Source organism: Mixophyes fleayi, chromosome 7 (assembly GCF_038048845.1).
Source record: "Mixophyes fleayi isolate aMixFle1 chromosome 7, aMixFle1.hap1, whole genome shotgun sequence".
NCBI classification, from domain to species: Eukaryota; Metazoa; Chordata; class Amphibia; order Anura; family Limnodynastidae; genus Mixophyes; species Mixophyes fleayi.
The window spans coordinates 71419451-71430270 of NC_134408.1; the positions used below are offsets into that span (position 1 = coordinate 71419451).

Below are 10820 nucleotides of genomic sequence, written 5' to 3' on the forward strand. Positions count from 1 at the left end.
CAACGCTCCGCGTCCTCCACCTGACCCATGTGCAATGACCCTAACTCTTCCCGACACATATCTCCCCCTCTGCTATAGGCTCAACACACCCTAGTTATCCTCTAAATACTTACAGTGCTTATCTTTGTGGTCCTACCCCCCCTCACCCCTCCCCCACAATCCCTTTTGTTCCTACACCCATTTTATATTACTCTTTAGACAAAAATTACAGTTTTTTACATTTTTAAAGGTTTCCCAATATGCGATACACCACAATAACTGTTGTGATTTTACTGTGTATGCTACACAGTGTTATCGTTTTGCTGTCTGTATTTTCTTGATTGACCCCTGAAAATAAAAAATTATAAAAAAAAAATAAAATGATAGTGTACATCAAGAAACAGTATATAAAAAAATATTACCACATCACATTTACCTTTAAGGGGGTTGCATACATATATAAGAAAAAGCAAGAAGTTTAATTTTTCTTGACATATTTATTGTGAAATACTAAGAAGAATAGATGATATCACAGTGTTTTTGCCTTAATTAAATAATAAAATAACAATAAAGTCAAACAATAATAGAAACAAATTGAAAAAGTTGTTAATATCTTGTTATTTTTGTCTTCAAACTTCGTTTTGTAGCTTTTCATTTATAAGTTTTTCCTGTGTCGTCTCTGTTTATCATTCAGCAGTAGTCAGCCATCATGATGATGTCCCAACGGCCCTGGTATCTTCTTTCTACATCTTTAGCGTCTTGGTGGAACTGTTCACACTGTTCTTCACTGTAGTCTCTGAGATTATTCGAGAAATGCTCAATATGGGAATTCAAAAAATGTACCTTTAAACTCATATTGCAGCCAAGGTTTCCGTAACTATTAAGCATTTCCCTGACAATTTCTTTGTAGATTGGATGCTTGACATTGCCTAAAAATTTTGAAATCACTTGTTTGAACGAAGTCCACGCCAAAAGTTCCACAATATTCATTACACGCCCGACATGTTCATCTTTTATTAACTTTCTAATGATAGGGCCTATAAAAATGCCTTCCTTCAGTTTAGCATCGGATATGTTAGAGAAACTTTCAAATATCTTTGCACCAAATTCCCTAGCTTTAGGCAGTGCTTTTACAAATTGTTTCATCAGTCTTAATTTTATATGTAGAGGTGGAAGTAAAACTTTATTTGGATCTATTAAACTGGATTTGATGACATTTTTTTCAATTTCTAAACTTTTTTACGAGCTGGCCAATTGTTTTTTTGCCAATGTAAATTTTTAGCTCTGCTATCCCATTGCAACCTTGTTGCTGGCCAAGTACCATGCATAAAATGTTATCTCCCCATATTAAGCAGTTGTGTCTTGCATATCCAATCAGTTTCAAAACAGTTTTCAAATTTTCATGTTACTTTAAGATAGACTGAATATTCTAATGGTATTGACGCGTATGTGTTGCCATTGTGCAATAAAACAGCTTTTAAACTTCTTTTTGAAGAATATATAACTGTATATGTTTTGTGTGTACTGTGTGTGTGTGTGTGTGTGTGTGTGTGTGTATGTGGTGGTAGGCAGGGGTTAAAATGAGCCGGCACAGAGTAAAACTGTGTTGCATCTGTTGTATTTGGTTCCACCTTCGGCAGATCACCTTGTAGTTGTTGTATGTGTGCAATGTTCCTTTAGACAGTATGGGGTTTAGGCCCTGTGTACATTTCAGCTCCAGGCCCATGTGGACCTTAATCTGGCACTAGGCGGGAAGTTTTATGACACAAACTGAATTGCAACGTTCTATACTACTGACTGAATTCATTTAAGACAATCTTTTATAATAAATATAGGCAGAACACATTAATTATTTTAAAGAATATGAAAAAAATGATTTATTCATTAATACACATTTTGCAGAAAAACGTGATGTGATATGCAAAATCAGGAGTCATTTTCGTGTTCAGAAGTCAAAAATCTATCACATAAATTTGATAAAAAAGATTTTTCATCGCAGACCTGTGTTATTTATATGATTGAGCAGAACTGCAATAATTATTCATAAAGAAAATGTTGATGTGTGTCTGCGTGTGCAGTTTTACAAGTGGCCTAGGTTTGCAAACTAGGGAAAAAAAGGGTTGCATGCAGCTTTCAAAGCAGTAACTTGACTCGGCTGCCTTAGATTGTTATATTACATGATGGGCCCTTTTAAAAAGTTATATAAATTTTCTATTTGAGAGAAAAAGTGAACTTTTATCAAACCTTTTTAAGGCTATCCATATCCTTGATAATATTTCAATTGCTGACTTGAAAATCATTCCACTCCAGTAAGCTATTCCAGTTCCAAACATGAAAAGAAGTAACGATGCCATTGGAAACAATAGTCCTTGAGAATACAACTCTGACGAATCAAGCTCTGGTAGCAATAAGCTACCCCAGGCATTTTTAAACCAGTCATAACTGTGTGTAAAAAAGAAAAAAAAAACAAAAACAGAAAAACAACAGTTAACACTGTTACACAAGATGGAATAATTATATATATATATATATATATATATATATATATATATATATATATATATATATATATATATATATATATACATATACATATACATATACACACATATACAAGTTAACCCGTGCATGATACTCATGCATTCTAGTCAAATCAAGCTACTTAAGGTGTTGAAAAGGTTCTTGTCATGCATTTGGGCCATAGCCCAGGCCTCAACCACCAATCACTCCCCACTTTCACCCCCGGCAACCACCAACCACTCCCAACTGTCACTTCTCCTTCAAGAAATATATATATATATTTTTAAAATCTTTATAAACACTTTTAACAATTAACAAATTAAATTAACAAATTAAAAACATCTTAGTATACCAAATTTCAGCCCTTTCTGAATTTTTTTACCCACACACACTAAGAATTTAGTAGGTCAGTGTATAACTCCGCCCAGCAGGTGGTGCTGCAGCTTGGTTTTATTTTTTACACACACACACACAGACAGACAGACTAACACACGCCACTAGACATTTATATTATAGATATATATATATATATATATATATATATATATATATATATATATATATATAAATATATATATATAGATAGAATAGGATGTACCATCCATTGCGCAGTAATGTTACTGATAACTCCCCTCCCCCCACAAACACTAATTTATGCATTAAAGGAAATTATATATATAATTGCAAATGTACTTATTTTTGATAGTATGTGTATTTTGGTAAAGGAAATATCTTTTTTTCTGAGACCAGGGGAGGAAATTAGTTTTTTGTTTAAACTTTGCTAGAGGAAACACATTATTTCTGAGGTATCTGATGCAATAAGTCTTTTGTGTATTTTGGTGTAGAGAAATGACTTGTTTGGGGTTTCATAACTTTTCTTTGGGAATGTGTATTCTGCAACTGTCTGAAGAAAGGACCCATGTTAATTAGACCTTTTGATGTGTGAGGGTCCAGCACCTGAAGCTTTAATTAGACTTGCTGTTAAATATCCTGCGTCTAAAACAAGATACAGGAAATTACAGCAAGTTTTAGGATCACAGATAAATGTAAATATTGTTAGCTTTGCATTGCATGCAAATCCATGATTGGGTAAACAAATAGCATCATGATTTTAAAAATAGCTCAGGCCTCAGGGGGCTGGTTTACCCTGTGAGGCTGTGTCCAAATCTGTATATAAAGCACTGAATTGAAAATTGTTCTCCTTGTTTCATCTGACCTGCTCACTGGTACCTTCAACCAGGGTGAGCAAATAAACATCACTTGCTTCAAAGACCTGCTTGGAAACTTCTCTATCCCTGTGACCTACAGATTAGACCCAACTGTAATCCGTTCCCGGGCTATTTCTGAGGTTTGGACCCAGCTTTCCAGTACCACTACTCTGCCCGCCACCCAGCAGCTCTGGCCAGTGTCATAGGCTAGGGGGGATCCATTAACACCAACCCTGATCTATAGGAAAAGGTCAGGGGTACCAGCCCATCTACACCAGTAACGGGGTACACTAGCAGCATCAGTTACCCAGAAGAAACCCGGAACTGAATGCCGGTAAGCAGTCCAGTGGTGGCAGCATTAGTAAGCCCCTGCTACTGCAGTTAGAGGGCGCATTTGGCATAACGAAAGGGAACGGTGGCAAAGTAAGCCCAGCCAGTTCCCAGCAACAACAGAGAGGGTGGCATGGCTCCCTCCAGAAACGGAACTCCCACCTCATTGAATTCCTGAAGTACATTCTACACTGCTTGGACTTATAGACTCTCCGACTTTGGCTGCTTAAAAGACTGCATTACAGCACTGTGTTGCGCATTTGATCGGAGTGCTCCCCAGACACCTATTTGAATTTTTGGACATATCAACCTTTGCCTGTTGGATTCCGACTCTATGGGACATTGTCCAATTCGACATCAGGACTATCACAGTTGATTTTGTATAGCGCAGTTCACAGTCATATTCTAAGAAGTGTGTGTCTATAGGACACACTTGTGCATGTTTGCTTGTTGATTTACGTTTATCGTTCTGGCCAGAACTTGAAGTTTTTATTGTTTAACAATTAAATATGATCTTTACCACTTAGTGTATATTCCATTTAGCGCCAAGGATTTTTTTTCTTTATCGAACCAACTTATAGGGACAGGGGTTACCTATTTTCCTTTGGGGAGCTACATGAACACCAAGGGAGCGCTGCACTCTATCCAACATTTGTAACTATTATTTCATACCCCATTAGCGTACAGCAGCCCCACTCACACGAACATGATACTCTCCCAAAGAAAGGAAATATTATCCAGACTTGAGGAGATTTTCACCAAAGAGTAAATTAGCATTAACACTGATATAGACGAAGGGAATTTCTGCTCCTATTTCCTCAATTATGAAAAACTCCCGATAACAGAAGTCAAACAGTGGTGGGAAATTACCACATTGAACAAATATAACACAATCTTATACCCAGAGGCATGAGACTACAGAAGGCACCTACATTTACATCCAAAAATTGCCAGTTTTTGGATAGATGGAATACCATCCTAGACAACTGCTCCACTGAGCTGATCAAACTTATCATTGAGGCTAGAGAAAGCTCTTTACTCACTATTGAACAAGATGTCACCAACATACATAAAAAAGGCTTCAGCCTATTGAACATCTGGAATACTACACCAATCTTGTAGCACTAACGAGAAATAAGATAAAAAAAGATTTAGGATCACTTTACCCAGACTAAGGGGAACAAATTCAGAAGGGATTTGAAAGATAAAGAACTTGGTATTAGCGACCCAAAAGCAAGGCCCAAAATATACAATACATATAAAAAGGATCAAAGCTTAGATACAGCAAAAAAAACCTGGTACCCCAGAAACCATCAATCTTATACACATACCTACACACCGAAGAGGAACCAACATTACAGGGGAAATAGCCACCCTAAGAAAACAACTCCCCCTACACAACCACCATAACAGGAATTACCAGCCATTCAACCCCCTAAACATAGGGAGTCCACAACCTACACCCAAATATCACCAGAGCTCAGCTCATGCTACCCAACTGAAATTCCCAGTCCCCAGCTACACCCAAGTAGCCAAATCTAATTTCAAGAAGGGGGCCCAACTGATTGAAAAAGACAAGAGAAATTTAAGACTTCTCTGTCTAGCACTCAGGAATTCTCCATATACAACCACTCTTCATCAACACAACCTGACCAGACCTTTACCCATTTTTTAGAGATATGCCCCAGTGCCAGTCTACCTCCAGACCTTGCTTCAGACAAAAGAATTCCAATCTCCGACAGTCCGATAGGCCTGAAAAGAAAATTTAGACCCATCTCCATAAAGGAACTAGAGGAGGAAGAAGAGCCAATTGTAAAACAAAAAATAAAGAAATAACGTAGAAAGGTATCTTCAACCTTAGTGACACCACTCTTAGAGAATCCCAAATTAGTCTACTAGGCAAGGGTTTAAAATTTGCACCCACTACTGCCGTCAACAAATTTAATACTTATATTGACAATCAGAAATTTATCCGTAACTCACTTTAAAAAAATACTTCTTAACGAATAAGAAGGCCACACCCACCCCTTTCCCAACCAGACTCCAAACATCCAAACAGACCTAAAAAAAACAGTTCACTTTTTATCCAAGTCACCTGAGGGGTGACTTTATTGTTACATTTCGAAAGATGGTGGAGGATGATCTAGACAAAATGGTCCCTCATACCTCTAAACATCACCAACACAATCTCAAAAAAACAGAAACCACTGCACTTAAAGAATTAAGAGGTAACAAACAACTCATTATAAAACCAGCCGACAAGGGAGGCGGAATCACTATCCTCAACAAAAACAACTATATGAGAGAACTCAGTGCTCAACTGAGTAATAGATCCACATACAAGCTGCTTCCTTCGGATCCTACCACCGCATTTGCCAAGAGCCTAGGGACCCTCCTGAGCCACGCACAAACAAAGGGGATTATAAACAAGCAGGAGTTTGAATATCTCTCTTGTCAGCATCAAAAAATTCCTGTTATATATTGTTTACCCAAAATCCACAAAGACCTCAAGAACCCTCCGGGTCACCCCATCGTATCAGGAATAGGCTGCCTTTCCACCAACCTATCACAATACATTGATTCCTTTCTCAAACCTCTAATCACTCGCCAATTAAGTTACCTCAAGGACACCACGGATGTGCTACGAATTTTGGAAGAGTTCCTTTGGCAAGAAATTACACGTTACTTACTTGTGATGTCTCTTCACTGTACAGTGATTGATCATGAGGTGGGCTGTAAGGATGTAGAATACAAACTCAATCACGAATCTAACATCCCTCCACTTCAGATCCAATTCATCATTGAGTCCATTCAATTTATACTCAACCACAACAACTCTTGGTTCAGTGGGTAATACTACCAGCAGGTGAGGGGCACTGCAATGGGCTGAAAATTTGCACCAAGTTATGCAGATTTATTTTTGGCCCATTGGGATGATACCTATATCTGGAACAAGAACCCACAAATTCAGGATGTTTGCATCTGGCGTCGCTACATAGACAACCGATGAAAATTTACATTCCTTCATTGCATATCTCAATAATAACAACTTGCACCTACATTTCACGGCCACCAAAAGTAAGCTGAGGGTGGAATTTCTAGATCAGGAAATTTATACAGAAAAAGGAGAGCTTAAAACCCAAACTTTCGTCAAACAGACTGCAATACATTCATCCCAGCCTCCAGTGGACATTACCAAACCCTGGTTAAATAACATTACCAAAGGCCAATTTATGCACCTTAGGCGCAATTGCTCTGACCTCAATACGTATAAAGAGCAAGCTAACACACTTAAAGAAAGATCTTTGGATAGAGATTATGATTCTGCTATCAATAACACAGCCTACATAGAAGGTGAATCAATGGATAGGAAATCTCTGTTCCACTCCCAAACCAAACCTTTGGCACCAGACAGGATTTAAATTATTACCCAATACAATATCCATTCCAAACAATTTGAGAAAATTGTGCGAAAACACTGGCCCATCCTTCTGAAAGATGATAAGCTTTCACACTTTCTACCAGATCAACCTACAATTATTTACAAGAAAGCACCCAATCTGAAGGATAGATTAGTATCTAGCTGCATACCGAAAGACACCACCAGCCTTAAAGAAACTTGGTTGCAAGAGAACACCACAGGTTTCTTTTACTGCCATCGTTGCGCAGCATGCAAATCCACTAACTGATGATCCACCAAACCAGTCAAAAAAATTCAATCCTTTGTCACTAAAAAAGAATATGAGATCAAAGATAAACTCTCATGTGACACTATTGGTGTCATATACCTATTGGAATGCCCGTGTGGACTCCAAAACGTGGGACGGACTATCAGAAGCTTACAGGCAAAAATGTCTGAACACGTCAGAAATATTAAAAAACAGTTGGAAACACACATTGTTTCATCACACTTTTCCACTCAGCACAAACATGTTCCTACATCCTTAAACTTCCTTGGCATTAAAAAAGTTCATAAGTACTGGGGGGGAAGGGATTACATCAAAAGCATATCCAGGGAAGAGGCAAGGTGGATTTATGATCTACATACTCTCCATCCTAAAGGCCTCAACCTATTTTTTGAATTAGGCACTTTCCTAGACAATAATTAAATTTCTATATGCTAATAGCCAGTTAGCTATCTAACAAACCCCAGCAACTTTATGTATATTGGTGCTATATATATTGACTTTGTCCACTGAATCTGCATCTCACCCATCAGCTTGTGAGATATGGAGCACAATGATATTTTTTCATACCCCTTATACATTCCCTCTATACAGTACTGTGTTGCTTACAAACTGTCTTTCTTCCTACAGTATTGTCTATATATATGTCAAGCACCTTTTCTTGACATAACCACTTTATTGTTGACCCATGTCACTGCCAATCCCAATTCCCCTCTATCTGTGATTGGCTACCTTATTCAAGGACACAGTGATTGAGTATATAAGAAATATCTGTATCACACACTCACATCCCTGATGAAGCCCGCCGAGTGCGGGGGAAACGCGTTGGCTTACCCTACCACACTGCTCCTTTTGAATTGCTTTTCATCTTTATTTCAATGCTATGAACTGTATACACCAGCTACAGATTATATACAAAACGGTGCAGCATATCACCAGTTTTCGTATCACCCGGGACGTAGGCCTCCCACGTCAGCAAAGGAGGAAGAAAAAAAACAGCTGGGACATCGTTACAAGTCTGCGCATGCACGCATCGTTGGAGAAGCCGCATCTGTAAGTTCCGAGGCTAGGACCACGCCGCCCCCCCGCTTCACCTAGGGGCGGTAAGGAACAACACTGAATGGCTCCCACCAGAAACGGAACTCCCACCTCATTGAATTCCTGAAGTACATTCTACACTTCTTGGACTTTATAGACTCTCCGACTTTGGCTGCTTAAAAGACTGCATTACAGCACTGTGTTGCGCATTCGATCGGAGCGCTCTCCAGGCACCTATTTGAGTTTTTGGACATACCAACCTTTGCCTGTTGGATTCCGAGTCTAACTCTATGGGACATTGTCCAATTCAACATCAGGACTATCACAGTTGATTTTGTGTAACGCAGTTCACAGTCATATTCTAAGTGTGTGTCTTTAGGACACACTTGTACTTGTTTGCTTGTTGATTTATGTTTATCGTTATGGTCTGAAGTAAGACTATACAAGTACGAATGTTAAACACCTTTGTGAAAACTGTCAGTAAGTACTAGTACCTATAAAGTTTCATGTTGGATTAAGTGTGTTTTACATTGTGGAAACAGAATTTGTTGGAGAACTTAGGAGTAATGAAATATCAAGTACCCTTTTCTCCCCCAAAAAATATCACACACACACCATAATGTTAAAAATGCAAAAAAAAAACCTGAAAAAAACCTTACCCTAATAGGAACCGGCAAATATATACAATGGGATCAACTTTGTATGGCTTGGCTGCTACATCCAATGATGCATCAAATTCTAAACAGTGTCCTGGAAAACATAAGTTATTATGTAGTTGTTGATTTTTTCATGTCCAGTATTCAATAAACAATGTAGAGTACCATATTATTCAGTGGTACATAAAGTTAATTTTTCAGGAAATTATTTGCTTCATTTTATTAATTTTCAGCAGAATGTAATGTAAGTATATAGCTGATAACCCTTTAAGCAAAACTAATACTAAGCGATAACATCCAGTTGAGTAAAAATCACCTGAAAAAACCCAAAACACATTTTTTGAACATCTGCTTGGGATAGGCTAGATCGCTCAAACAGCATGTTGCTTGAACTATCTTACCATTTAAAACTTAAGAGGAGGCATTATTAACTTGTGTATGTAGCAAGCATTATTTATTGATTAAAGGGGCAATATTAATTTATAATTAACTTATGGAGCAAAATTAATTAACAATTAAATTAAGGATCCAATATTATTTTACTGATAATGGGCATTAATTATGATGGGGACACCAATTGGCCCCCATATGCATGCTGCCACTTGTAGTTCCGCAAGTGTGCACTTTAAATGGTGCCCCATCATGAAATAAGTGTTGCCCTATCATACAAATTATTGCCTCTCAATATAATCACACATTACGCTTGGCCCACTAATACATACATAAAATAATTTTGCCCATATAAAATAATTAATAATTATTTTTGCCCACTTAAATAAGAAATAAGGATTGCCCTCCTAATTAATATTATTGTCCCTCCCCTTATTTTATGAACGGTCAGATATCTCAAAACACAGGCTACTTGAGCCATATCGCTTCTGAGAAGGCAAAACCACTGCTTCATACACACAATTTGTATTCTTATCATGGATAAAAGTAGGGACGGCGATTGAAATGTGATGATCTGGAGTCACTTTGCCTGGTCTCTCTCTTGGAGAGATCAAGCAGAAAGTCTCCTGGAGAGACCAAGCAGAAACTACAATCCAGGATGAATCTACACAGACACACAGTAAATAAAAGTCTGGACACCCCCGTGGGTAAACACTTCTCTGGACCAGGACACAGTATGACAGATTTAAAAGCCCTAATATTGAAAGGTCTTTTTAAAAATGACAGGGAGAGAAAAATCTGGGAATTTAAGCAGATAAGAACATTCCACTCATAGACACAAGGGCTCAATCTGACACCTGGATTTATGACCCACTACTTGGACACACTTCACACCCCACAGCAAAGTGACTCTAGGGGGTAAATGTATCAAGGTCCGATTTTTTCAGCGTGTTAAAATTGCGGCAAATCGTGGGTGATAACCCATGATTTTAGTCAAAATTTTCTCAAATTTA

General features: G+C 37.9%; 1 long non-coding RNA gene across 1 annotated transcript in view; it reads right to left on the reverse strand.

Annotated features, from left to right (window-relative positions):
* LOC142097804 (uncharacterized) overlaps positions 1 to 9590 on the reverse strand; it is a 47853-nt gene extending 38263 nt beyond the window's left edge. The window contains exons 1-2 of the long non-coding RNA XR_012678246.1: positions 9421 to 9590; positions 2224 to 2421 (exon numbers count right to left, since the gene is read on the reverse strand). This is a non-coding gene — a long non-coding RNA (uncharacterized LOC142097804). The remainder of the gene's footprint in view (positions 1 to 2223; positions 2422 to 9420) is intronic.
* Between the last annotated feature and the right edge of the window lie 1230 nt (positions 9591 to 10820).